The sequence below is a fragment of the Alligator sinensis genome, unplaced genomic scaffold (genome assembly GCF_000455745.1).
Source record: "Alligator sinensis unplaced genomic scaffold, ASM45574v1 scaffold1510_1, whole genome shotgun sequence".
In the NCBI taxonomy this organism is placed as follows: domain Eukaryota; kingdom Metazoa; phylum Chordata; order Crocodylia; family Alligatoridae; genus Alligator; species Alligator sinensis.
The window spans coordinates 436,412-462,997 of record NW_005842654.1 but is presented as its reverse complement, the minus strand read 5'-3'; positions in this window follow the sequence as shown (position 1 = coordinate 462,997).

Below are 26,586 nucleotides of genomic sequence, written 5' to 3'. Positions count from 1 at the left end.
TTAGGCTCAATATACAGCAATCAATGGCTCAATGTTTAGTTGGCAGCCAGTATCAAGTGGAGTTGGTCCTGGGGCCAGTTTTGTTCAATATCTTTGTAGCAGAATGAGGGAGAAGAAATCTCTGTGACCCTCCCCCGACCTTAGCTGTTCCCCACAGCGCTGTGGTGAACCAAAAGAGCCCATGGCTGGTTGAAAGCAAAAACCCAGCCCGGAGTAAGACTAAAGGGAAGCCCCAAGGGAAGACACTCACCTGAGGGGCAGCTGACTGACAGCTGGTGAGGAAGCCAGTGGATTGGCTGCTAGGAGCATGGCAGGAAAATGGCTGCTGGGAGCAGGGAAAGGAAATAAGAAGCAGCTGTAGCAACTGGAAAGGGGGAGAGAAGGAGAGAATGAAGTGGCTTGGCTTGGTTGTATTACTCCCAGATGCAGGTAAGAGGAGTGCAAGGCTCCTGTTTTTTAGGGGGGGTTTGTTGTAGCAACTTTGTTTTGAATTCGGGTGGATTGTGGAGGGAGTGCAGGGGTGGTGGAGCTCCCAGCCAGTGGTGACCTGCAGGCCAAGGCATTAGCAAATCTGGTTAGCCCTTAAAGGGGCAGCCCCAAGTTTTGTACAATGAATGAACTGTTAAAATGTCTGGCTAGTCCTTAAGGAGGCAGGCCCTAATTTCAGACTGTGTTGAACCGTTGATGGACACATTAATACCAAGACAATAAATCCTACCTGTAAGGGGATTTTAAGCCCACATTGGGGAACTGCCTCCCATTCTGTTAATCACAATCAACACCAAGTCATGGCAGATGAGCAGATACCACAGGCAGTGACCCCCCCTTGGACAACCTCAGGCTGGGGAACACCCAGTTACAGGCACATCCCCTAACACTCCCACAATCTTCATTAATGATCTGGAAGACAGGATGGAGTGCACCCTCAGCAAGTTTGAGGTGTGTGGTAGATACACTGGAGGATAAGGCTAGGATTCAGAGTAACCTGGACAAATTGGAGGATTGGGCCAAAAGAAATCTCATGAGGTTTAACAAGGACAAGCGCGAAGGCCTGCACTTAGGAAGGAAGAATCTCACGCACCGCTATAACCTGGGGACCAACTTGCTAAGCAGCAGCTCTGCAGAAAAGGATCTGGGGTCTATAGTGGACAATAATATGGATATTAGGCCTGTGCGAATAGGGAAGTATTTGATTCAGATTCAGACAATTCAGAGGACAGTGATTTGATTGTAGATCACTGTCCTGAATCAATTCAGTCGAATCAGCTTCAGAAGATTTGGAGATTCGGCCATAGACTATAATTGGGAATCACTTAAATACCTATAACTTTGTCATTTTTTGGCTGATTCAGATAAAAAAATTGCAGGGATGGTAGCCCCCTCTGTGAGCATGAGGTCTGCCATGTTTCAAGGAGATAGGCACAGGGGTTTCTGGGAAATTGCCCCTCAAGTTGCTGACAAGCAAAACTTATGTCACGTGTGTGTGTTAAGGTGCAGTGGGGTGAAAACTGCAAGCATGCTATCCCCTGATTAGGCCATGAAGCATGCCAGGTTTCAAGGAGATAGGTGCAGGGGTTTCTGGGAAACTGCACCTCTGGCTGCTAACAAGCAAAACTCATGATATGTGATTGTGTGTGTGTGTTACGGTGTGCCCTCACTGGTGCAGGGGCCTCTAAATGACACAGTAGTGTGCCCCAGTGAGGTCTCCTCCTCCCCTATAGCCTCATTCTGGTCCACCACTTTAGATAACAACAGGTAAGCAGTGCAATAAAGTTCTCCTTTGTGATTGGTGTGGGAGACTTACTGAGGGGTGGGTCTAAATTATGCGGAGGAGGCCCCTTAGGTCTGTGGATTAAGGGAGACTTTCCTATTAACCCCTGACTTGGTAAAGTGCCCCAAGTGCCTGTATGGAGTCTAGTACCAAGTGGACGATCAGGCCTGTGTTTTCCAAGGTGCGCAGAGCCAGACTTGAGTCCAGAGCCTTGGATAGTGGCAGTGGGAACCCCATGCTAGCGGGTGTGCTCCAGGGAAGGGGTCGGCCAGACGTGAGGCACCCCAGGGAGGCACTCGGAGCCTGGAAGGTGGTCGGGCGCAGTGAGGTGGGTGGCTCAATGCAGGAGCGCCCCCTACTGGCCCACCACAGGGACTACCTGCATGTGTGGTCTGTGGTGCCACAGATGGGTCTGCAGCACCGCATACCGCACATCTGTGCTCATCAGATTGGGTAAGTATAGACTTACAAAGAGCATCTGTTAGCTGATTTTTTTGCCTAGATCTACAACTGTTGTTCTTTGTCTGTGTGTGAAACCCATACACCTGCAAGAGGGTGAAGGAGACTTGAGCTGGCCCTAAGACGGCCCTATGGAGAAAGGAGATGTGGCCCAGCCCCATCCAGCCTGGGGGGAGAGACATGGCTCAGCCTCATCCGTCCATGGGGTTGGAGAGAGGGTTGTGACCTGTCCCCAACCTTCTGCACAAGGCTTGGGGTTTGGGAATTTGGCAGCTGGGAAGCGTGGCCATATATATTACCACCGGCCCCTTGTCACCAAATTTCCTGATCCATGGGGAGCCCTGCAGGGTGGATAACTATGGCTCCATAGGCCACAGGATGAGCACCCCTGGCCTAGTCTTCCAAACTTTTTGATAGCATGTCATCTCAAGAGTGTGATTTTGAACTTTAATATTCACTGAAATACCCTGGAATTCTTGTTTTCTAATTAAGATATTCAGTAACTATCCAAAGTCCCTTAGCAACAGTAATAAGGTTGATGAGGCAGGTACTTCAGGCAGCCTGTGTGCTGTTCTGCAGTAGGTGGGGGCAAGAAGCAAGAACAAAGGGTTCACAGTGCCTGAAAACACAGGCAATATGGAGGTAAGTAAAAGCTAAAGTGAAGCAGCTGAAGACTGGACAAAACAGAGAATAATGCACATGCAGAAACAGGAACCAGTGTCAATTTTAGACAGCTCATCCAGTCATCGGATGCACATTCCACAGTGAGTGTCAATGGCAGCAGCTTGTCAGACTGCCTGTTTGTGATGTTCAGTGTCACCTGGCTTAATCATTTGATAATGGAACGTGGCATATTGCTGCAGGCAATGTAGAGAGAACAAAAAGTATTTTGATAAATTGGTTAGAGCAAAGCAAATGTTAAGTTTCTATTGAAAAACCAGCTTGCCAGAAAATTTCCATGTGAAAAAATGAGAAATCTTGCTGAAAAATTACATTTTCCCTTGTTAACACAAACTGTGATATTGTATCACTCTCTACAGTCATGTGCGATTTCCTTACACTCATCTTGTCAGGCCAAGCAGGCAGTTCTCCTGCATGGACAAAAGGGTAGAAAGTGCTAGGGGGGATAAAATGATTATTCAGAAAGATCCTTAGCTGCCTGCCAACCTGCCTGGGGAGGAGCACTGACTCATGTTATGGTAATAAATGTTGTGATTTTCCTTTAAGATTAAAGAAGAACCCTAGAGGCAGGGAAGTTCATTGGAGTGAGACCTCCACCTGATTACACAAACAGAGCTTTCAATTTTCTTTTGAAAAATAAGGCTGCCAGGTAGTAAACCTTTTTAAATGAAAGAAGTAGTGGGATAACTGTAAACTTTCCCTGCTAGTTGCAAACAAAAGCAGATTTATACATTGTTTGGGACAGGGAAAACAATTCTCTTTCCTAGGGAGTGAGATTTGCTTTTACAATTTGTTGTCTCATGCCCAATTCTTGGAGATTCTCTAGCAATCCGTGGCCTCTTCATATCCAGTAAACCACTAAAGTACTTACATGGCAATAAGCACAGAAGTAGTCCAGCTGAAACCTAGTTTAGGACTCCTGCATGCATGTGCTCTGGTGGCTTGGGGTAGCAGAGCACCTTCACTTTTTTTCAGGAGCCTATTGTTCCCAACCCTCAGCCTTCACAGCTCCTACTCAGAGCCAGTCTTGGGGTAAATGGTGCCTGGGCAAACTTGTATTTTGGCACTCCCTTCTCTTCCCTTCCCCCTCCCTCTTTTCCCCCATTTCAGAAATAAAGCTGTAATCTCAGAAGGTTTTTTTTGGTATTATTTACTAAAAATACAAAAGAGGAAATGGCACAAATATTAAGTCAATTTTACTCAAATAATAAACAATGTGTCATAGAAATAACATTATAGCTACGTGACAAATAACCTAAACATTAAATTAAACACTTAACTAATAAATAACCATAACACACAAAAAAAACTTTGTTCCCCAAGATTCCAAGACTCAGGAGATGACTCTATTGCTGCAAACTCAGATATTGCTTGTGACAGATCTATATTCTGAGCCACAGCATTCTTGACCGGATGGCCAGCAAAGATAGCTTGTCATCTCCCATGTTTGATCACAAATATGTTTTTATGAGATTCATCTTCAAGCAACTCCATTCGCTGCTTGCCAATGATACAAGGGCATGGTTAACAGGATCCTGAGTGCTATCCATGTGTTTGGGAAGTTGTCGTGAAGTTCATTGTTGTAAATAAATTGTAGAACTTCTTGAGGAGCTGCAAAATTCAAGTTTGAACTTGACTTCTGGATTGTTAACTGTTTCATCTTTACATTCATAGCTGAACTGATACTTTATGAAGAATGCATAGGGCTGGTTTAAACACTAGGGCTAGGGACAGAAGTTACACATAAACTGGTTTAAACCTGTAACAGAACAGAAGTTCAGTGCACATAAACCACTTTTAAACTGACCCAAACCAGTTTAAGATAAACCTGATTGGATGTAGTATCAGACTTAACTGATTTAAGTCAAACTGGTTTATGGAACTTCTGTCAGATCCCTTCCTGGTTCAAGTTAACTCTCAGTCCCCCAGCATCCCTGGATGTTTTGCAGCCCTGGGCTATGCTGCCTACCCCAGTGGAGGAGGGTCTGCCTTGCCCCTCTGCTCCTTAGCCTGCTTCCTGCCTGTGTCTGTCAGCCCATAGGGACAGGGGGAAGGGGAACAGACCCCAAGCCCCCCTAGCCAGGGTCAACCCAGCATATGAGGGGAGAGAAAAACCATGTGGTAGGGGCTTTTCAGACACTGACAGCCCTTTCCCTCTCCCCGTTCCCAGCTGTTGATTGCTTCAGTGACTGCCACAGGAGGGAGGGAAAAGGAGTCTTACAGGCTGGGTGCCAGCCCAGCATCGTGGCACCAGGGATCTCCTGCCTTAGGGCGCTTCTCCCCAACCCAGCCCAGGGTCCCTCAATCCTGGGCAGCCCCAGGGAGCTGAGAGGAATTCTTTCCCTCCCCAGTCCCAACCCCTTGCCTTAGCTATTGTGAGTCTCAGGGATAGCCCAGGGAGCAAAGGGAAATTCCCCTCCCCCCACCACGTGACAGGTGTCCTCTTTTTTAGACCTGGAAATATGATAACCCTATCATATCTCACAACCTCAAACCTCCTTCCTGCATCCTACTCTGTCAGGGCTAGAACAGGATCATCTCCATACACTAGACAATATGTTGACTCCCCATTAAAACCAAGATCAAGATCTGGGCTTTCATTTTTAAAATTATTCAGCTGGGCAATCTGACAGGACACCTTGTACAATATAAGCATTCACAACAAACACCCTGTTCCAGTATAAATGGATGCTGAGAGCAGGGAACAATGTCATAATCTTGGCACCATCCCTCAGCTATAGAGTTTGGTACTCTATGGTAATGACGAATTTCACCATTTTCAAGAATAATAATTTTCATGTGAATAAAACAAAATGCAGTCACATGTTTGAAAGCTAAGGGAACCCATCTGAGAGCCATTGTTTTCTTGTTTGTTAGACACCCTGCTACCACTGGGGCAAGGGCAGGGATATTATAGATTGTATAAATATGCTTCTATTGTACATATAGATTAGTAATTTGCCTGTCAAGAATGCCGGGGGGGCAGAGACGGAGCACCACCACCCACCACCCCGTGCCACCACTGCCACCTCCCAGGAGCGGAGGTGGAGAGCAGCTTGCCCCGCTGTCCCCTCCATCCTCCTCCACCAGCACCCCACACCACTGCCGCCTCCAGTGCCACTGGTCTCACCCCCTCCCACCCTGCTCCTTGGAGGCAGTGGAGCACACCATGATAGTGGAGATGGAGGGTGGGGGCCAGCACCACTGGCCTCACTCCCCAGCTCCATCCCCTCCATCTCCACTTTCATAGTGGCACTCTGCACTCTGATTAATTGGTTAGTGAAACAACCACAGTGCTCCAAGAGCATTAGGGACTGACAGACAAATGGACTAAGCCCTTTATTGTATAAGAATTCTTAGGATGCAGTCACTGCCAAGGTATTTTAGCACCCTCCAGTAGTGGGCAAACAAATGTGACTCACATGTCATGTATGTGTTCCTCATGCTCTCCCCACACAAAATAATGCATGCAGTGAAAAAGGTTTTTGGTATTTTTATATATATTATTATGGGTTTAAATAAACCTTACTGAAGTTGGTGAGTATAACAGCTGCCTTTTATTCAGGAGAACTGTAAAGTCATTTAGCTATTTTATTTAGCCAGGGTGTTGATACAGTAGCTGCCTACGCTCCAAACATAGGTACATATCTCACTACTGATAACAGAGGTACATGTGATGGAAAAATCTCATTGGCTTTTCTGTGAAAATCTGTACATCTCTGGGTGAAATGACAGATGCACTAGAGAACCTGAGGCAGAAGAATGCAAGGCCACTGCCCAAACAAGCACTATGGCTGCTTACAGATGTGGAAAAAAAAGCCCAGCACTTTACTTTCAGCCCAGCATGCCCCCAAGCCAAGCACAGCACATGCCCAGAAGAGGTATCACGTCAATTTGACCTGGCTTGCTCAATGTCTTGTTGACTTGACACACGTCAGATCAATGCTCAGGAACTCAATATCATGCTGTTAGGCAGGAGGGTGTGACACAAAATTATACACATACAAATTACACATCCAACACAGACATATTACACTCAGACACACAATTATGCACTTCAGTGGTTGTGTGTGTTAACACTAGAAGGTACTTGGGGGGGGTGCTTGGTGACAAGGGTTCATTTTGGGGTACTTGATGGTAGTTGGGGGTGCTTGGGCAGAGGTGAGGGAAAATCTTGGAGACAAAGAAATCCAGGAGGTAAAGGAGCAGAGCCAGGGGTGCAAGCTGGCAAAGAAGCTGGGAGGTCTGGAGGTAGAGGTGAGAGACAGAGAGCGAGCCAAGGCAGCAGAGGCAGAAAAGCCGGGAGGTAACCTGGCGAAGAAGACTGGGGTGAGAGTTGGGAGGCTAGGAAGTAAAGAGAAGCGGGAGGGTTGAGGTGGCAGGAGCCTGGAGTATCTGGAGCAAAGAGCCAGCTGGTTCCCAGCTGATGAGAGCTGGGAACCAGAAAGCAGGGAGAAGCAGCGGAGCATGGAAATAGTCCTGGCCCTGTTCTGTGCTTTCTATCTGGGAGGTGACAGAAGGTGAGAGCTGGCTGGGGGTGAAAGCCGGGAGGCTGGGAGGAGCAGCAGAGGAAAGCCAAGAGCTGAGGCAAAGAGAAGGCAAAGAGAAACAGTGGAGCTGGGAGACCGGGAGGAGCAGCAGAGAGAAGCTGGGAACTGAGGTAAAGAAAAGCGGTGAAACAGGGGGTAGAAAGCACAGAGTAGGGCCTGGGCTATCCAGGAGGTTAGAGCTGGCCGGGAGTGAGAGCTGGGAGGTCGGGAGGAGCAGTGGAAGAAAGCCAGGAGCTGGGAGTAGAGCAGAACCTGGGCAGAGCAGAGGCAAAGAGGCGGAAGAGCTGGGAGGGAGGTGGGGCAGATGGCAGAGCTGAGAGAGTCGGGGAGCCGGGCTGAAGCCAGGAGGCAGGTCAGGGTTAGAGAGAGAGCTGGGAAGCAAAGGGCAGAGCCAGGAGAAATCAGGAGATGGCAGAACCAGGGCTGAGGCCAAGAGGTAGGTTGGGGTTAGAGAGAGGGAGCCACGATGACACATAGAGAGAGATGGGACAAAGGTCAGAGGAGTACGGCCAGGACCACAGCAAGACAAAACTCAACTTGGGGCTACAAATAACAGTTTTATTAGATAGGCAACACACTATACAACCCACAGAGTTATTGGTGTACACACACACACACACACACACACACACACACAAATTCTCCTATGCTTTCACACAATGGTAGCAGGAGAGGAAAGGCTTAATGGAGAGATTGAGGTCAAGGTGTGCAGAGACAAAACTCAGGTCCCTTGATTGGAGGAAGAAGGTGAGTGATAGGGCAGGAGTTATTTTTAGGCCTTCTAACATTACGTCTCAAGCACTCTCATTCACCCAGGAACCAATGTACATGGAAGGGGTAGTTATGAGTCATAGCCACAACACAATTACAATAGGATATGCCTGGGCAGGGGACACAAAATGAAGACTTGACAAGACAAGATGGAGACTTGACATTACTTTGGCTAATTTACAGAAACAGACCTAAATCATGCAATATCAATATAAAACAGTAAAAATCAATACAAACATAACAGGAATACAATATATAACAGTAAAAATCAATACAAAAATAACAGAACACTATTTACAATATAACAAGACGCTTATTACAATAATAGCATACAGAGAAAGTGTCAGAAATGGTTAGGGAAGGGGAGGGAATGTATTTTTAAATTAAAAAAAAAAAAGAAAAACCTGGGGGTCTGCTACAGTCTGCATAGATCACACACTTCAGCTGGGCTTTTTGTGCTTTTACCCAATAGCTGCTTGAATCAGCTATTATATAAAAGTGCCAGAAAGCTCCGCTGAAGTATGGAAAAGTGCCATTTTGTATTTTTTCATGTCTGTCAGTAGCCTAAGAGACTAAGCCACAAGAAAACCCTCGAACACGTTATGGGGCTGAGGGATGTTTGGAACGTTGAGCTGTTTTTCACAATTGCTGCTGTGTTCAAAATGTTGTATATTCTCTGTAACCAACCAGACCTACATCAAAAATAACTGACTCATTAAATTCCTCCTAACAGAACAGCCCATCAAGCGTTGAACTTTGGTTCACTTTGGGGGTCAAAAAGGTAATATTAAATATACACATATATTTATGTATATACATATAAAAAGTACATTCTATCTATCAAAAGTATATATCATTAATATTATACACACACACACACACACACACACACATAGAGTATCTACCTAACACCTAATGTATGCAATACATATAAACTCTCTATATACAGTTTTATTTATATTGGGTATATAGTTACGGATGCACATAAAATGTACATGTTTCTATATATGCTAGAGAAGAAAACCTCAAAGAAATGCCCCTTTCCCTTGGAGGAGAAGGTGCAAGGTTTGTGATTGCCCTTAGTTCCTGAGGAAATTCAATGCACAGTTTCAAGTTGGCCTTCCAAAAAAGCTCTATCTGCTTCACAGACAACCTTCACCCTTATTGTAAAAAGGAATGAAGCTGTTGGCCATGATCTCCATCTCCAGTAAGGACAGATAAATGATTGCTGTTTGAAGTTTGCCTAAATTCATATTTGAGACTTCTAGGTCAATAACATTTTCTCTCCTTCTGTGAGTTTCTAAAAGGTAGTTTATTACTAAGGAACCTTCTCTTCATTAATTTTCCCTGTTGTGCCTAGCTGCTGTAGATGTCAGACATTTTGATACGTAGGCACAACAGGATGAATTAATGACTGCAAGAGCCAATATTTTCTCTTCTCTGGTACTGAATCAAACCTTCCATGTTACCTGATTATACCTAATGTTCTGTGCGGCTTAATATTCTGAAGATGTGGAGCTAAGCAGTGTGACAAAGCACAAATCCTATGCATATAACATTGTTTATTTCCCTTTGGTTTCTTTATCTTGGTTTCTCTGGAAAATGTTAAATTGTGATCCCATTTATGTTAGAATATTAAGGATTGGGTAAAGGTAAAAATCTGTAATACAAACATTTGCTAGTGTCATAAATATAGGAAAAGAAGCATTTCAATGAAAGATATATCTTTTATCTGACAGTCACAGTTTTGATGATGCTGATCTTCCCCCTCCCAGGGGGGGGGGGGGGGGGGGGGGGGGTTAGGAGAGGGGGGGAGAATGGATGGAGTGAAACTCTATTTCTTAAAATAACCTTTTCGAAATGACTATGTTACCATTACCTCAGTAATCTCACTTTGAGATTGCCAGCTATTCATTTTAAAACCAATTCCAATTTGCCTTTTGATATTTTTCTCCTCTGTTCAAACAGCATCCTGATTGCCCTATCTCATTGCTGTGAGGGCCAAGGCTGAAGACTCAATCAACTGAAATCCCACATTGTCATTCAGTAAACCTCATGCTCTTCTCCAGGAACAGCCACAGTCAAGAAGGGTAGGAAATGGCCAAAATGTCCCACTGTTAAATCCTTTCAACCATTATCCCAACACTATTTTTTATTTTAACATTGCGTCAAAGCATAGTAGTTTCAACATAAGAAAAGAATGCAATTCTTTTAAACTCTAAAACCAACACATTCAAGTATTGCCTGGAAACTAAACAGACTACCTTTTGGTTTCCTTGCTTGCAGCTGCTGACTGGTTTTTATGATACAAATTTTTCTTTTAAAAGCTCAATATATTTTATTATTGCAGCATTTGATTATATGTTTCATAACTGTGGCTTTGATTACACATTTCTGGAGGTCTGATTTTACAACCACCACTCTGTGCATCTCTAGAATTACTATTCAAAAATCTCTCTCTCTTTTTCCTATTCCCAAAAACTTTACTGATAGCAATATATGCTCAAGAGCTCCTGCTCATCTTTTCATATTTTTTTCTGTATTACAAAACTACTACATACTAGGTGCATCTACACAAGACACTAACTGAGCAGTTGTGTGTCACAGCACCAACAGTGCTAATACGCTACTGTGTAGTAGCATCACTAAAAAGGTATTTGCCAGTGCTACTGCGCAGTAGACCTGTTCAAAGCGGCTAGTATTTGCTTCGGATTCAGCTGATTTGGGGGACAGCGATTCAATTTGGTGATTCAAATCACTGTCCTGAATGAATTCAGCTGAATCTCCAAATCAAACAGGCCCCATCCCCTGCCTGCTGTCCCAGCCCTGTCAATGGCTGCCCTGCCCTGCCCGGCCCCAGTGTCCCTGCTCTTTAAAAAAAAAAAAAGCCTGGCACTCACCAGATGCTGCTGGGTAGGGGAGTGAACCCCACTGCACCCTGTTGCCCCACACTGTGTGGGGGGACTCTGCGATGAGCCCCCAGAAGCCTCAATAGCTGCTGCAGCAGCTGGTGAATCTGGGGCTCTTTTTTTTTTTTTTTTTTAAAAAACCAGGAGCTGGGGCCAGGCAGGACAGCCATTGATGGGGCTGGGAGAATGGGCAGGAGATGAGGGCTCATGGCAGAGCGAGCGGGGACTGTCTGAATCTCTGAAGCTCTCCAAATTGATTCAGAGAGCTTCAAATTGATCTGGATCTTTTTACTGGTCTCCTGATTCAATTCGGATTCAGAGATTCGGCCACTGAATCAGGCCAAATCTCCTCCAAACCGAATCAGATCCCAAACTTTGCACAGCCCTACTGCGCAGTAACTCCAGTCAGTTACTGTGCATTTATTTAATACTTGTTTATACAAGTACTAAATAAATGTGCAGTAACCACTGCACAGTAGCATCTCATGTAGATGTGCCCACTGTGTACATGATGGTCTTGCCATCCATTAAATAAAACCAGAGGAAAAGGTAAAGGAATGTATAGAAAGGTGCTTCTCAGCACATATGAACACTGTAGATTTGCTTCCACTGTGCCAATCAGTCCAGATAAGTCTTTGTTCCAGTTAGGATCCAGGCTTTGCACAAAACAGCTTCAGGGCTGCAGCTGCTTGAAACTGGTTCTGTATCAATATTGCTACGTGAGGGGTGAACAAACCTTGAGGCCTTTTTTTCTGTTAGACTAGAAACCTTTCCATGATTATTTGCCTTAAGGTCTCCTAAGGGTAGCTTTTCTCCATACATCCAAGTCATTCATGTCAAAGAATAAAAAGTGTGTCCATATCCATACCTTATGGTTCTTGCTTTTGTGCATGCAACAGCCATTCATAACATGATACTGACAAATGTATAAAAATCAAAGGTTCATGCAATATGAATGAATGAAATATATACAGAACAAAGAGAATTATTTTTCATCCCTTCCTTCCACCCCTTTCTTGGTTATCCATTTAGGACCCAATTCTGCCAGCCACACTCACTTTTAGCACCTGCAATCAATGCAGCTGTTTATGGGAGAGGTAACCATTTGGAGTAAGGATGTTATAACTGGGTCATTAGACCGTAAGTTGTTTGGGGCAGTTTCCTTTTCATTTTACCTGCCTTCAGAATACCACTTGGGCACTGTATAAATATTAATATTCACTGATTTGCAGAGCTGCCTAGTAAATGGCACGTGCAAATAAGCATGGAAATGCATGCAAATTAACTTATGTTCTCTGGTCCATAACTCCCAATCCTCATTACCTTCAAAACTTCTGTTGCAAAAGGTAGCACTGGGGGTTCAGCACTGGGGGTTACTTCAGCTTCTTCAGCCGTGGGAAAAGGGATGCAGAGACTGTGTCATCCATGTATCAGTGATCCATACTCAATCAAAAGAATGACTTAGGAGATATCCCAATTGTTGTTATTTAAAAAAAAATGATTTCTCTATTTGCTTATAATCTTTAGACCATTCTCATTTCTATATGTGTATTTTCTGTGGGTGTCTAGGATTGTCCAGGTTTTGATGTTTATAGGATTAATTAGGAGATAAATTAATGTACCTTTTATGCTCAAGGCACCACAAAGTAATACTTATCACTTATGTAGCACTTCCCTTAGTAAGCCTCACAACCCTGTCCGAGGTTCATACTTTACAGATGGAGAGAATGGTGTTAGCAAAGGGACTGCTATTGTTTATATGATGGTAGTACCCACAGGGTCCAGTAATCATCATGACCCCACCATGACAGGTCTTGTACAAACATGCACAGGAGCACACAACACCACATGAATTCTTCTCCCAGGAAGAATTCAGCTAGACAGAAATATCCAAACCACAGGGAAGAGAGGCCCAGCATGCAGAGCAGGCAAAGGTCTTACTAGTCACTTCTTTTCTGTATAATACAGGGATAGGCAACCCCCGGCACGCATGCCAATTAGTGGCACACAGAGACATTTTCCTTGGCATGCCAGGAGATATGTGAGAAAATTGTTTAAAGTTGTTTGTTTGGTTTTTTAACTTGCTGCTCTGAAGCAGCCACAAGTTCCAGCACCGCAGCAGGCACCAGGAGCAGAGTCAGGAGAAGGCAGGCAGGGACTCAGTCTGCGTCCTGCTGACCCTGTCCCTGGGCTGCACCCTCCACCTTGACCCAGCCCCTGGAGGGGAGCTGCAGGTGGACAAGGCCAGGGCCCGGGAAGGTGCTGTGGAGGGTCACTGTGCTGGAGGCTCCCAGCAGGTTCAGCCCTGAGCACTGCCCACAGCAGCTGTTCCTAAGGGGCTCTTGCAGCCAGGTCCATGGCTGGGCCCTTGCATCGGGGTGGCTCCTCCCTACTCGCACTGTGCCTGGTGTGCAGGGAGACTGAGCCGAGAGCCTCCCTGAGCCCAGCATCTTGCCCCAACCAGGCAATATCCCCTTGCAGGCAGGGCAGCTGCAGCCCATCCCTGTGGAGCTGCAGAGGCCAGGCTGGGCTCCACCTCTGGTACCACTGGTCACCTTTGCCCTCCCACCATGGCCTGAGTCTGAGGAGCCCCAGGGCAGCCCCCGCTTCCCGCCCGGCCCTGACTCTCCTCTGGCTGCCACCTTCCCAAGGGCCTGGCCAGGCTGGCCTGCCCATAGCACCTCCCCCCACACCACCTGGACCCTGCCCTGAGCACCCGGGCTTAATGCTCTGTGCCCTGGTGCTGCCCTAGCCTGAGTGGGAGGAGGAATCAGTCTGCCCAAGCTATGGCCAGACCCTCCCTCCCAGCCCTAACCCGGGCTCTCCCTGCTCTAAGACCATCGGGGAGGCCTGAGCACCCCAGCCCTGGCAGCTGCTGCTGGGGTGTCACTGCCTCCCTCCGCTAGACACTACCCTGGACCAGTGGGTCCGAGCTGCAGCCAGTATTCATGAGAGACTTGGGCAGCAAAGGACACACCCTCTTTCTCTTTTTCCCCTCTTCCCTTTCTCTCTCTTTTCTTTTCTTGTCTTTTTCTTCTTTTCTCTCCTTTTCCCCCCTTTCCCCTTTTTCTCCCCTTTTTTCTTTCTTTCCCTTTCTCTTTTTTCCCCTCTTTTTCTTTCTCTTTTATTTTCTCTTTTTTCTTTCCCCCCTCTTTTTTCTCCTCTCTCTCTTCTCTCTTTTTCTTTCATTTTTTCAATTTCTTCTTGTTTTCTCCTTTTATCTTTCTTCCCCTTTTTCTCTCCCCTTTTTTCTTTTTTTCTCTTTTCTCTCTTTCTCTTTTTTTATCTCCCTCTCACCACAACATGCTTAACAAAAAAAGAATACAAAAGAACAAAGGTAGTGTATGAAGTTTTATTTACTGTGACCAGGTTTAGAATTTTTAGAAAACCTGGAATTTACTATAAAAAAGCAACATTTGAGATTATTAACTATATTAATATGCAGTGCGTCCTGCCATGTACCCTTCCCCACAACCCAGTTTTGTTTTTCTGGCATGCCAGTACTCCGGCATCTTACAAGGTAGATATTGCAGTTTTTTTTAGTACTCGAGCCAAAAACATTGCCTACCCTTGGTATAATATAAAATTGCACATATGGAATTTGGGGCAATAACCAGAATTAAAGATGCCTCTGTACTTTGAACATGATCCCATTGTGTGCGTTACAAAATGGTTTTATTTACATGACCACAGTATTTTTTCCATAGAATCTCTGCCCATTCAGTTATTTCATACCTATCTGAGAGGTCTTCTTCACTTCCTCATCTAATGTATTGTTCCTGCTTTGTTTCATATACATCATACCATCCAAGCCAACCATTTACCATATTTCCTCCAAGACAAGGTTCTTTACCCCATTCAGCCTGGGGTGGGGAGGAAAGCCTCACCTTGTATTAAAGTACCAGCCTGAAGCAGACAGCAGATCAGCTCTGGCTTTGGCCCCAGGGTTGGGGGTGAAATTGGACCCAAGGTGTCACATGCCCTGAGCCAAGATGGCTCATTTGGTGGGGGAGAGAGAACTAGGGGAGACCTGCCTGTGCAATTTGCGGGGAGCACAGGGGAGACTAAGTTATGAAACTTTATTTCCACAGCACTAGGTTTCTATCACTTGACCTGAGTAACTGGTAAAAGCAGTAAGCCATTATTCTCTATATGGACGAGTCACAACAGAAAGATTACACCAGAGGTGCAAACTTTTATTTTTGCTGTGTGGGGTGGGCTTAAGATGATGGACATGTGGAATGTTTTATGCATTTCAGGTGACAGCCCTCTTCCCAAGGAGGGTCAGGGCCAACGGGCCCCTACAAACTCAGCACTTCTGGATCACACACACACAGTGGATGCCACCAGTATTGGTTGAGAAAAGAACATGGAGACTCAGGACTTTGGGGTTCAGGTCCAGAGTCTGAAGGAGGTTTGTATCTAATAGTTGTAGACCTTTCTGCCTCCAACATATCTCTGTCCTTTTATTTCTATCCACCCCAGCCTCTGGCTCCTGCCTGCCATCACCTAGCTTCTATCCAGCCCCTACTCTCTGGGATCCTGCCTCTTCTGCCTCCGTTCCTACAGAAATCACAACAGTTCAGATGCTGCCCATCTTATCTTTGCTTCTCTCCATCTCTACATCCTGTTTCTCCCTCCCATTTCAGTTCTTTTCCAGTCCCTCTTCAGTACTTGCTCTTTCTCCTTTCCCCTCCCTAACTTCTATATATCTCCATTGTATACCAGATAGCTCACAGTAGGATGTTGGAGAAACTCACAGTAGGATGTTGGAGAAGGAACTCTTGCCATCCTACCATCCAACAAGTATTCTGAGATGGTGAAGAGGTTAGTTTTTTTCTGTCAGCTCAGTCAGACTTTTCTGTGTTAGCACTCCTGCCAATTTGTGGGATGACTGGTCCATAGTGTGTAATCTTCAGAGAATCTATCTCCTGATGTCTGTCAGTCATGTGCAACCTAAAAATTTAGGTCACTGGGCCAAAGAAGGGAGACACTAGAGTTTCTTTATGAAGCAGATGTAAGGCCTCTTTTTAACATGGACAAGACAATGCTTTTCCTTAATCCCAGTATCAAAAATAGTTTAGCCATTGCAGCTGCAATTTTTAATAAGGATTCAGCCTGGGTTTTTAGCTATTTTGTTTAATCGAATAATATTAGGAGAACATTAGAAATTCCTATGAGGAAATTAATACCATATTTACCCAAATCCAAGATGACTTCAAATTTAAGAATACCCACAGAAAATTATATATGTATTATAATTTTCATGTATAGAATCTAATACTAGACATGGAAAAAAAATAATCCCAGACAGGTAATGTATGGCAGCATTATAAAAAAGTGGGGGGGAGGTAAAAAGGCAATAGGAATGTTAGCCTAGGTATAGGGTTGTTTATAGGGTTAAGTCTAGTTAAGTTTTGATCTCTTGGGCTAGGGGCAGACATTACACACAAACCAGTTTAAGTGATCAGAAACTGGTTTAAACCTGTAACAGAACAGATGTTCAGTGCACATAAACCAGTTTGAAAATGGCTGAAACCAGTTTGAGATAAACCTGGTTGAATGTAGTATCAGACTTAACTGATTTAGGTCAAACCGGTTTATGCAATATCTGTCCGAGACCCCTTACTGGTTTAAGATAAACCAGACTCCCTCAGCATCCTGGCATGCTCTCTGGGCTGCGCTGGGCTCTCTGCTCCAGAGCAGGGCTGGCCCCTCCCCTCTGTTCCCTGGCTGCAGCTCCAGCAGTCTCTGCAGGCATTTGCCTGGCTTCCACTCCCCATCTCCCCTTCCCCCTCTCTCTAAGCTGGCATTCCCCCATCCCTTACAGACACCTCTCAGCATCAGCAGTAGACCACATGCTGGCTACTTCTGAGCTCTGGCACACAGGACAAAGGCAGAATCAACAGATAGTTGGTAATGTCCCTCTGTTGTTTTTTTAATGGGCTAATAAATCTTCCCTGCTGGGCTGCTCAGAAGGTGGGGGAAACCCCTCCCTAATCATAGCATCCTTCCAGACCCTGGCCAAGCCCCTCCCCCTCAGTTCAGCTCTGTGGAAGGGAAGGGAGAGCTGCTCTAGTGCCCCCCAGCTTCTAGCTTGAGCCACTGCAGGCATGTGCCTGTATTTCTTCAATCCAAAGGGGATGTCTGTGCTGTTACAAACTAGTTCAACCTAGCCAGGTTAGACTAACCTGCAAAGATTGAATCAATTCAGGCTCAGGCTTTTTGAATGTCTGTCCCTAGCCTTATAGGATATTCAACCACAGCAACTTCCATTTTGTCCTATCTCAGGTTCATTGGTATGCTAGGAAAGCCATTTAGGGTATTTTCATTGAACACTGACTGTAGGCAAGCCAGTCATCAGTGTTAGCCAAATACTAACTACACCCCAGTCACCAGTGTTAGCACTATTGTAATCTGTATTAGAACAGGACCCAACTCAAATGTAAGTGTGTATAAACAGACATTTTTTGCAGTTCATATGTATATTTCCTTTTCCCTTGCACCTTAAGTAGGGTCATTTAAAAGAAAATGAGCATGAAAGTTCCATAAATATGTATCTAACACCAATGTTATTTGCTAGGTTAGCACACTTAAAGGATTTAGAAAAGCAAAATAGGTGGAAATATACATTTTCATGATGAGTTGAGCTTTTAATTTTTCCTGGTTTTAACAATATTCAAATATTCCTGACATTTAGTGACACCTAGTGGCATTTCTTTTTCCTGGGACATTAAGTCAGAATTTTCAAAATGTTAGATTTTTTTTAAACAAGGGCCTATTTGTATTAATATAAGGAAATGCTTTGCCTTTCACCTTCTTCTTTGCCCCTCATATCTAGTAGGTAGATAGTAGGGAGGAAATCTGAATGGGTCAGAACAGTTAATGACATCTAAAAGAAACATCTAAACATAAAAAGAGAGAATGCTTTCACTATAATAATTATTTAGAGGGAAAAAAAGTTTCTCAACACAAAGATCAAAACTCCCTGCATCCCTACCCCCACTTCAGTGACACTGTACACTCCAGGGAATTATGCAATTATGCGCCTGCAGAATTTTATGTATGACTGTGCATAATTGCATTATATTGTGTAATGCCTGGGGGTGTAGCTGGTGCATAGGAAGGGGAGCTCCTGCCTGCAGGAGGGGGGAAATGGGCATGCGGGGGGGTTGTGGGTAGGTGTGAGCCCCCCCATACTTCTCCCACCCCATGGTGCACAGCCCCCACCAGCAGTTGTAGCAGCCAGTGGGGGGCCCCTGGGGGCCCTTCTGGCTGGGGCAGGCAAAGCCCCTGGCACTGCATGACTGCAGCTGAGTGCCTGGGGCTGCACATGGTTCCTGCCTGCAGTGCCACGAGCCTCACATCCTGGCAAGGAGCCAGCCCAGTCTGGCCCAAAGACGCACACCAGCAGGCTGAACTAGGCTGGCTCTATGCTGCCACATGCAGCCCCCAAGAATTGCTGGAGCTGGGCACCATTGGGGGGCTCTGTGGAATGCCCCAAGGATTTGCTGATGGTGGGGGCTGAGCTGTGGGGGAGGCTGTGGTGGTGGAGGCTCTGCGTGGGCAGGTGTTGTACTCAGGGGTGGCAGGGGCTGTGCACAGTTGGGGGCTGTGCACAGGGAGGCATGTGGTGGCAGGGGAACCCACACCCACCCACAAACCCCACACACTGCCATACCCATCCACAAACCTCATACATACACTCATACACCCCTTCACAAACCCCCAGACACACCCGACACCCACCTCCAACCACACCCCAACCCCCCCCAACCAACAAGTACCTGCATACATTTCTAAATATGGTTCAAATAGTATTATATTTAGTTTAGTTTGTAAAAAAAAATGTAATTCATTTTGCATAAATTTGAATTTTTCTGCACTATTCCCTGGGGTGCAACTGTGCAGCTATCCTCATCAAGCTGTGGCAAAGGCATGTGAGATTTAAGTGGTCCATCCCCTACTAACTTACACAAGTATAAGAAAAGGTAAGAAAATAACATTATGTTCTAAAAATTAGTCTCCTGCCAGACATTTCTTCTGACATTTCCATTTTTTTTATTACTGTATATTACTTCTCACCAACACTTTCTGTCATAGTGCATTTGATTTTAATTGTATTAAAACATGCAACTTATGCAGCAAAATGAAGGGTCTTTGCCAGCAGATGTCACTGTAATTAAATAAATACAAATGAGAACTATATAAGGCAATGGTGCTCAACCTCTGGCCTACAGGCCAAATGCAGCCAGAAGAGCCATCACATCTAGCCTGCAGGGCTCCCCGTGGGTTGGGAAATTTTGTAGCAGGGGAGCAGTGGCTATGAATGTGGCCACCTCCGCACCCCATCAAATTCCCAAACCTCAAGCCCCTCATGCCTAGTTGGAGCCAGACCATACCCTCTTCCCCTGTGGATCTGAGTTCGGGCCAGGCCATGCCCCTTTTTCCCCCTATGGGGTCAGGCCATGCCCCCTTTTCACAGTGGGCTAGGTTGGGGCTGGGCCATGCCCCTTCCCCCCCCGCACCTCCAAGGGCCAGACCATACCCCCCACACCCTATGGGGCTGGATGGTGGCCAAACAATAACCCCTTCATCCTCTGCAGCTGAGTCAGATCCCTCCCCACTTGTCCCTCCCGAGGGGCCAGGCCCAGGCTGGGCTGCCCTCACCCCACTCCACATGGCTGGATGGTGCCTGCTGCACCAGTCCTAAGTGCTGGATTGGAACCACCATCCAGCCCACAGTAGGGCCAGGCACTGCCCATCTGGCCCACAAGGAAAAAGGTTGAGCACCACTGATATAAGGTATTTAGGTCCAAGATCAAGGTTACTAGCTATCCATAAATTTATGGACAGCCTGTAAAAAATTTTTTTAAAAAGCAAAAAGCTAAAAATGCTTGACTGTAAAGTCCATTTAAAAACTGAGATGTCCATGAAAAAAAATAACCCATAAGGTTGATGGAAGGCCCATTGTTAGAATTAGGTTGGATGCAAGTACATGGGCAGACAAGAGCACAGCAGCAGCACTTAGTATCTGAACAGGAGAGCAGTTTGGTGCCTTGCAGGGAGCTCTCTATCAGGGCTTTGCAGCTCATGAGAGTCCCCATGGATTTTACTGTTTGGGTGTCACTTTTGCCTGGCATAGATGGTAGAGCCCCCAGATGGCAGCTCTGGGTGAATCTCCCTTCCCAATGGACTGGGATAGGTGGTAGCTTCCCTGAGTTGGTTTGCTAGTGATTGAGACTATTAACTGTTTCGGTTTCTCTTAATGATTAATGGTTAAGGTTCTCAGAGGTTGTGTGTTTAATCCCTTTTCCCCCTATAATAAACCCTATTTTAGCCTAATGTTGGAGAAGTTTATGCATGTAGAACACCTCATTAAAATTTATTTTCCCAGGTTTCTGGGTAGAGTCTTTAGCCAGATTTGGAAAGTTGGTGTTAAACCTCTAAATTTGAACCTGGCCCTTGTTATTGTCACCCATGGCCTGGCAGAAGGCTTACATTTATTTACATTATGTAAAAGGCATGTCAGTATAGACACGTGTCAGTAATAAAATTTGGTTGTCAGTAAAAAAAAGTGTGAAGATTTTCAGTAAAACTTTTTCTAGAATTGGCAACCCTGGCTAAGATGTTCATATGTGCATATGTATATGCAGATGAAATTCACCCAGTCCCAATGAGCAGAACAAAGTCCATATCCTGACATACATTTGCTTTCTCAGAAAAAGGAATAAAAGGGTTGCATGCGTCTTCTGCAGGTTGTCTGTGCAAGGGTGAATTTCACTCACAGGGATTTGTATTAGAATGTGCTGATTGGACTATTAGAAGCCGCATTTCATTACAACCTCCCTATTGTTAGGACAATGATTTGTTTCAAATCTGTTTCAGATCACAGCAGAATGAAACTTGGAATGCAAATTGTCCATCTAAATGCAACCTTTTCTTAACATCTTTTAAATTGGCTAAGAAGCTATTTAGATAGATAGTATCACTTTAAAGTGACATAGAGATAATACATTTTGCCACTGTAGATTACAGATACAGATTGATTTTAAAAGTGTGTGCTGTCTTAACCTTAAAATAAAACAGGTGCTAGCAGGAAAGTGCTTTTAATAGGAAGCCATAGACCCTTTCCTACATGCCACATACGGGGGATATGGCGGCAAGCCCATCTACACTGCAGTTTTAATGGTCTGTCACTCTACTACTTACAAATTTGAAAAACACTATAACCCTAGCCATAAAGTAGCTAGTTAATGTATGGACTCCTTTTTACTTCCCACTGCTATTTTTTTAATCTGAAATATCTGGTTGAAGTCCTCTCAAGGACGAATTCTTTATGCAAGGCCTATGCATAGGAGCCAACATCTTCGGCCTTGGGCCATTGGGTTTCTATATGCTCTTTAACTTTTAAATCTACATTTTGATACCTATATAACTGGTCTGAATTTCAGATGTGCTGAACACCTGCAGCTTCCACTGTAGTCAACTGCAGTTGTGACTGCTGTGCACATGTATGTGTAATTTTGGACTTGGATACCTCATTTGAAAATGTGGGCATAAATAAAACACTTCTATGCGATGCAACAACCAAGCTGCAGAAAGTTCTGTTAGACAACTGTTCACACAGAGGTCAGAGTTCCATAACTTCTATAACACTTCACATTTCTGCTGTTATAAAATGTTGCTGTCTACATATCTGGAAAGTTAAAATAATACAATACTGATGTGAGTGATTCAGCATTATAGGCTCTTGTGTTACAGCTGGTAAATGTATACCATAACTTGACTGTATTACTGAAATTAAGAGTAGAGGTGGGTCAGGAATTGGATTCGAAAAAATGTTTTTTTTTTCCCTCTAGTTGATGTCAGGAAACGGAATTATTTCTTGGGAATAAACTAGTTTTAAAAGTCCTTTCCTCAGGAATAGTTTCTTGGAATCTAAATAGAATTTCTGATCAAAACAAGACAGAGGGAAGCCTCAAAATACTCAATAGCGAAGCGGTCAGCAAACTCAGCTGGAAAGTAGGTGCCCCAGTCCCAACTCTGAATCAAACTTAGATCTGAATCTCCGACATCCCAGGGCAGTGCCCAAACAGAGAATGTATCCCACATCAGAACAGCTTTCTCAAAGCTTTTCACAAAAAACATCAGAAAGTCTTGGGTTTATTCTAACTGAAAATGGAAAACATTTTAAAATCATAAAGTTCTATGGGATGGAATATGCCTTCCCACTCAGTTCTAATGAAGAAAAAAACAACTCTTTTTTAAAATTTTCATAGAACCCATTCTTCGAGCAGCCTGAAGTTTTACTGAATTGGTATTTTGTCCTATTTTAACTAAATTACTTTATAATACAAGTGTTAATGGTTACAAAATCATGTATTTTAGTAATGAACTGTTCTTGAAAGTCCCTTTTCAAAGCTATATGAGATACCAAAAGAAATCAGGACAATGAAGAAATGGTTGTACAGATAGAATTTTTGCAGATAAAACTGAATGCCTGACTAATGCAGAGGGTTGAGAAATGGCTTAAATATTTTACGCAGTATAATTTACTGTTGGATTCCCTCTGTGGCTGCTACTATGACCTGTGAGGTAACACATCTAATAGCATCACAGTTTCTTGTTAGCAGTAACAGTCAACACGTTAATGTAAATCCATGTTACAGATATCCTATTAGAATGCAATCAAGCATTCAAAACTAACAAGCTCTGTTTTATTCCTGCAGTCCATTGAAGCTGAACCAATTTTTTTAAATACATAATAACATATAGAGAAAATTTTCAGAACATGACTTTGAAGGCTCAAACTGAGACAAATGTGAAGTTCAGTTCTACAACAATAATAATGGCAACTTTTTAATCATGACCCTGTTAGGAAATGGTGCCATATACAGTACTAACTCTCTTTTTTTTTTTTTAGCTTTAGGTTTGCTTTTCTATTTATATAAAGGCTGAAAGGTGACGTGAAAAAACATGCTACTGAGCCTGGCTTTTGATCTCTGTAGATAAGTTTCCTTGAGAAGAGTAGAAGATTAACTGGTACAGGATGCATCATTCTGTTAACCTCTTCCAGCATGCACTAAAATAGTTACTTCTCAAGTTACTTTTCATTAAAAGACCACACTTACCAATCACGAGAATTAAAGACATTAATGTAAAGAAATGTGACCTTTGTTAGATCTTTCCCTTCACTGGCTGCTTCTCTATGTAAAACTTGTCTACTTGTATGACTGAGAACTTGATCAAAGATGCACAAAGCCTACACAGCTCTACCTAGAAACTTATCAAAGTTTCTGATCTAGGACCCAAGTCAATTTTTTTGTACAGTCTCTTCATGATTCAGTAACTCAGTTAAGCAAACAGGCATTATAGGATGTGCGTCATGGTGGGGCATTGCTATGCTGCAAGTGAACTACACCCCCACAGCCAAATGTTATGTATCTGTAACACATCAGGGTTCCCGGGGTGGCTGTGATGCTCCCTGGTGGCTCTGCAAGCATGCCCTGCTCCACCTCTAATGCGCCTTCCTATCTCACCTGCCACGTTTCAATGGTAATGTAAATGAATATAAAGGGAGGATGCCCATGGACCTTTCCTAGGCCCCAGTCACACTGGCCACAGGCTTCTGGCTGGGCCTCTATAATCCACTGTGCTCATCTGGCACCCAAAGCCTTATGGGCTAATTGCATGGCTCTGAAACCTCCCCTTTACCACACCCCATGCCTCACAGGTGTTACTGGTACACTGTCCCTGTTGGGGCCTCGGCCTCTGCCCCTTTAATGTAGCTAGGCCTTCTTGCCTGGACCCACTGAATAGGACCTGGCTTTGAGGCACTAGCTTCCCTTGTCCCTTCTAGGCACCGAGCCCCTGGCCCCTCTGTGGCTGCACCCCTCTCTGGCACCAGGCCCCTGGCCCTTCTGTGGCTCACTAAGCATTCAAGACCTGAGCCTGCCCCTGTCAAGTGCTCCCCAAACACTAATGTGGCCTCCACCTCCCTATAGCCTCATCCACAAACCACCAGTATAAATACAACATAAACACGAGCCCCTGGGCTACAACATAAATAACAACAGGTAGCAGCCTTCTGCCCCTTCAAGCATATAAACCTTCACTAGCCCAGCATCCCGGGCTCCCCTGGGCAGGAGCTCCTTCCCGCTGTCACTCCTCCCCTTCTTCTAAGTTTAACTCTCTCAGCTTTTAGCTGAGTTCCATTTTAATCTTCATTCCTGGAAGGTAGGCAGGTTTGGATGAGCTGCCAAAAATATAATGTTCAGGAAGTATTAAGGCCCTTGTAGATCATACCTGGCAAATGTTGAATAACGTATTTTCCAGGAAGATATGGAGGCTTGCAGGAGCGGGTAACACATTAGTCCGCATATGAAAAAAGTAAAATAGGGTGCACCTGCATGGGTATCTTTGTGGTAATTGCTGATTGGTTTTCTTACGTAATCATTAAAATTTAATAAGTTTCTGTAGTTATTTATAGGTATAAAATAACAAAGGTATAAAATATATGTAACTGTTCTAACGCACTTCAAACATATAAAACCATGTATGTGGTTTGCCAGTTGTCTAATCAGCTGGCTAACAATAATTAAAGGCTTTCTAGTTATACTCACTGGGCATCTACATGAGATGCTTTACTGTGCAGTAGACTAATATACTCCTGCAGCAGCTGCCAGTGAGCCCCATGCCAGGAAGGGCTTCCCTGCCCAGCAGAAGGCTGGCCAGGACCTATCCCAATCTTGGGGCAGCTGCAGGGAAGCCCCTCCCAGCAGTCAGGGGGCTGGCCAGGAGCTGTCCCAGTTGCTCACTGGCAGCTGGCCCAGGAACAGGACAAATTCCAGCCAGACCCCTGTCTAGAAAGCCTTTAATTATTGTTAGCCAGCGTTAGAACAGTTACATATATTTTATACCTTTGTTATTTTATACCTATAAATAACTACAGAAACTTATTAAATTTTAATGATTACGTAAGAAAACCAATCAGCAATTACCACAAAGATACCCATGCAGGTGCACCCTATTTTACTTTTTTCATATGCGGACTAATGTGTTACCCGCTCCTGCAAGCCTCCATATCTTCCTGGAAAATACGTTATTCAACATTTGCCAGGTATGATCTACAAGGGCCTTAATACTTCCTGAACATTATATTTTTGGCAGCTCATCCAAACCTGCCTACCTTCCAGGAATGAAGATTAAAATGGAACTCAGCTAAAAGCTGAGAGAGTTAAACTTAGGAGAAGGGGAGGAGTGACAGCGGAGGGAGACCTTCTTGAAGCTGAGGCCTTGTTGTGCCAAGGTTTTGCTGAAGTCTTAGCAAAATGGTGACAAGGGCATAGCGCCTGTAATCTATCCAGCAAGTTGAGTTAAAACTTTCAAAAGATACTAAAACAAAGAGCAATTCTGACTTTATCCCTACAATTCTTGACTGACACTTTTCTCTGTTCATCAGTCTTTTTTCCAAACCTGGTAGCTTCTCCACTTATTCCTAGCATACTTCTTGAGATGTTTATTCATCCACTTGTGTCTCCTAAATTTTTTCCCTTGGGATACAGACTCTGGATAGCTTTAGCACTGTCAGCTTGAATGTGGAAGAGGTCTACACCTTCAAGGTCCTGAGTTCTGCCATCCAGCTGATCTTACTAGCTGGTTCTCTTGTTTTATTACATTTTGTACTTTTGAATTTTGAAAGCTTTTGTTGTAAACCTATTTTTGTTTATTTTTCCACTTTATCAAATTGTGATAATTTGATCCTAGGTTATTTTTATACCCAATTCTATAATGTCCCTATCACTTACTGAAACCAAGTCTGAAACTGCATCGTTTTGTCTCATTGATTATTTGATGACTATCCAGGGCCTGATGACTATCCAAACATTTGTTCTCCAATCTCTCTGGGAAATCAAAGTTTCTCATAATAGCATAATTTCCAGTAGGATCTCACTCTTTAATTACATTGTAGAGATCTTTACTAATATCTTCTCATTCTTAAAAATATTCTCACTGACATACTGGGTCAAATTCTATACTTACTTACACCAAAGTAAAATTGGAGTCATTCCAGTTATTGGAGTTTAACCTGTACTTTCTCTCATTGTTTATTAATAAAGTTGTAGTTTTTTTGTCTTTACTTTGTTCTCCAAAGGAAGCTTTAGCCACAAATATGACTTACTCACTCTACAGTGCTTTCTGTTCACTATTTCATCTGTATGCCATTTGTGGTTCATACAGGATTTGTGTCTCAGTTTCTTTTTCTTTTTTTTTCCCCCCACATAACCTCTGGTGTGAAACTCATTTAACTTTTTGATGGTCTTCACTTAGGAAGCATGTTAGGGTACACATTCTGATGATCATTTAGATAATACGTTAATGGTTGAATGATAAAGTATTCTACAATGTAACTTGAACTTGATAAGGACAAAACTGTGTGTGG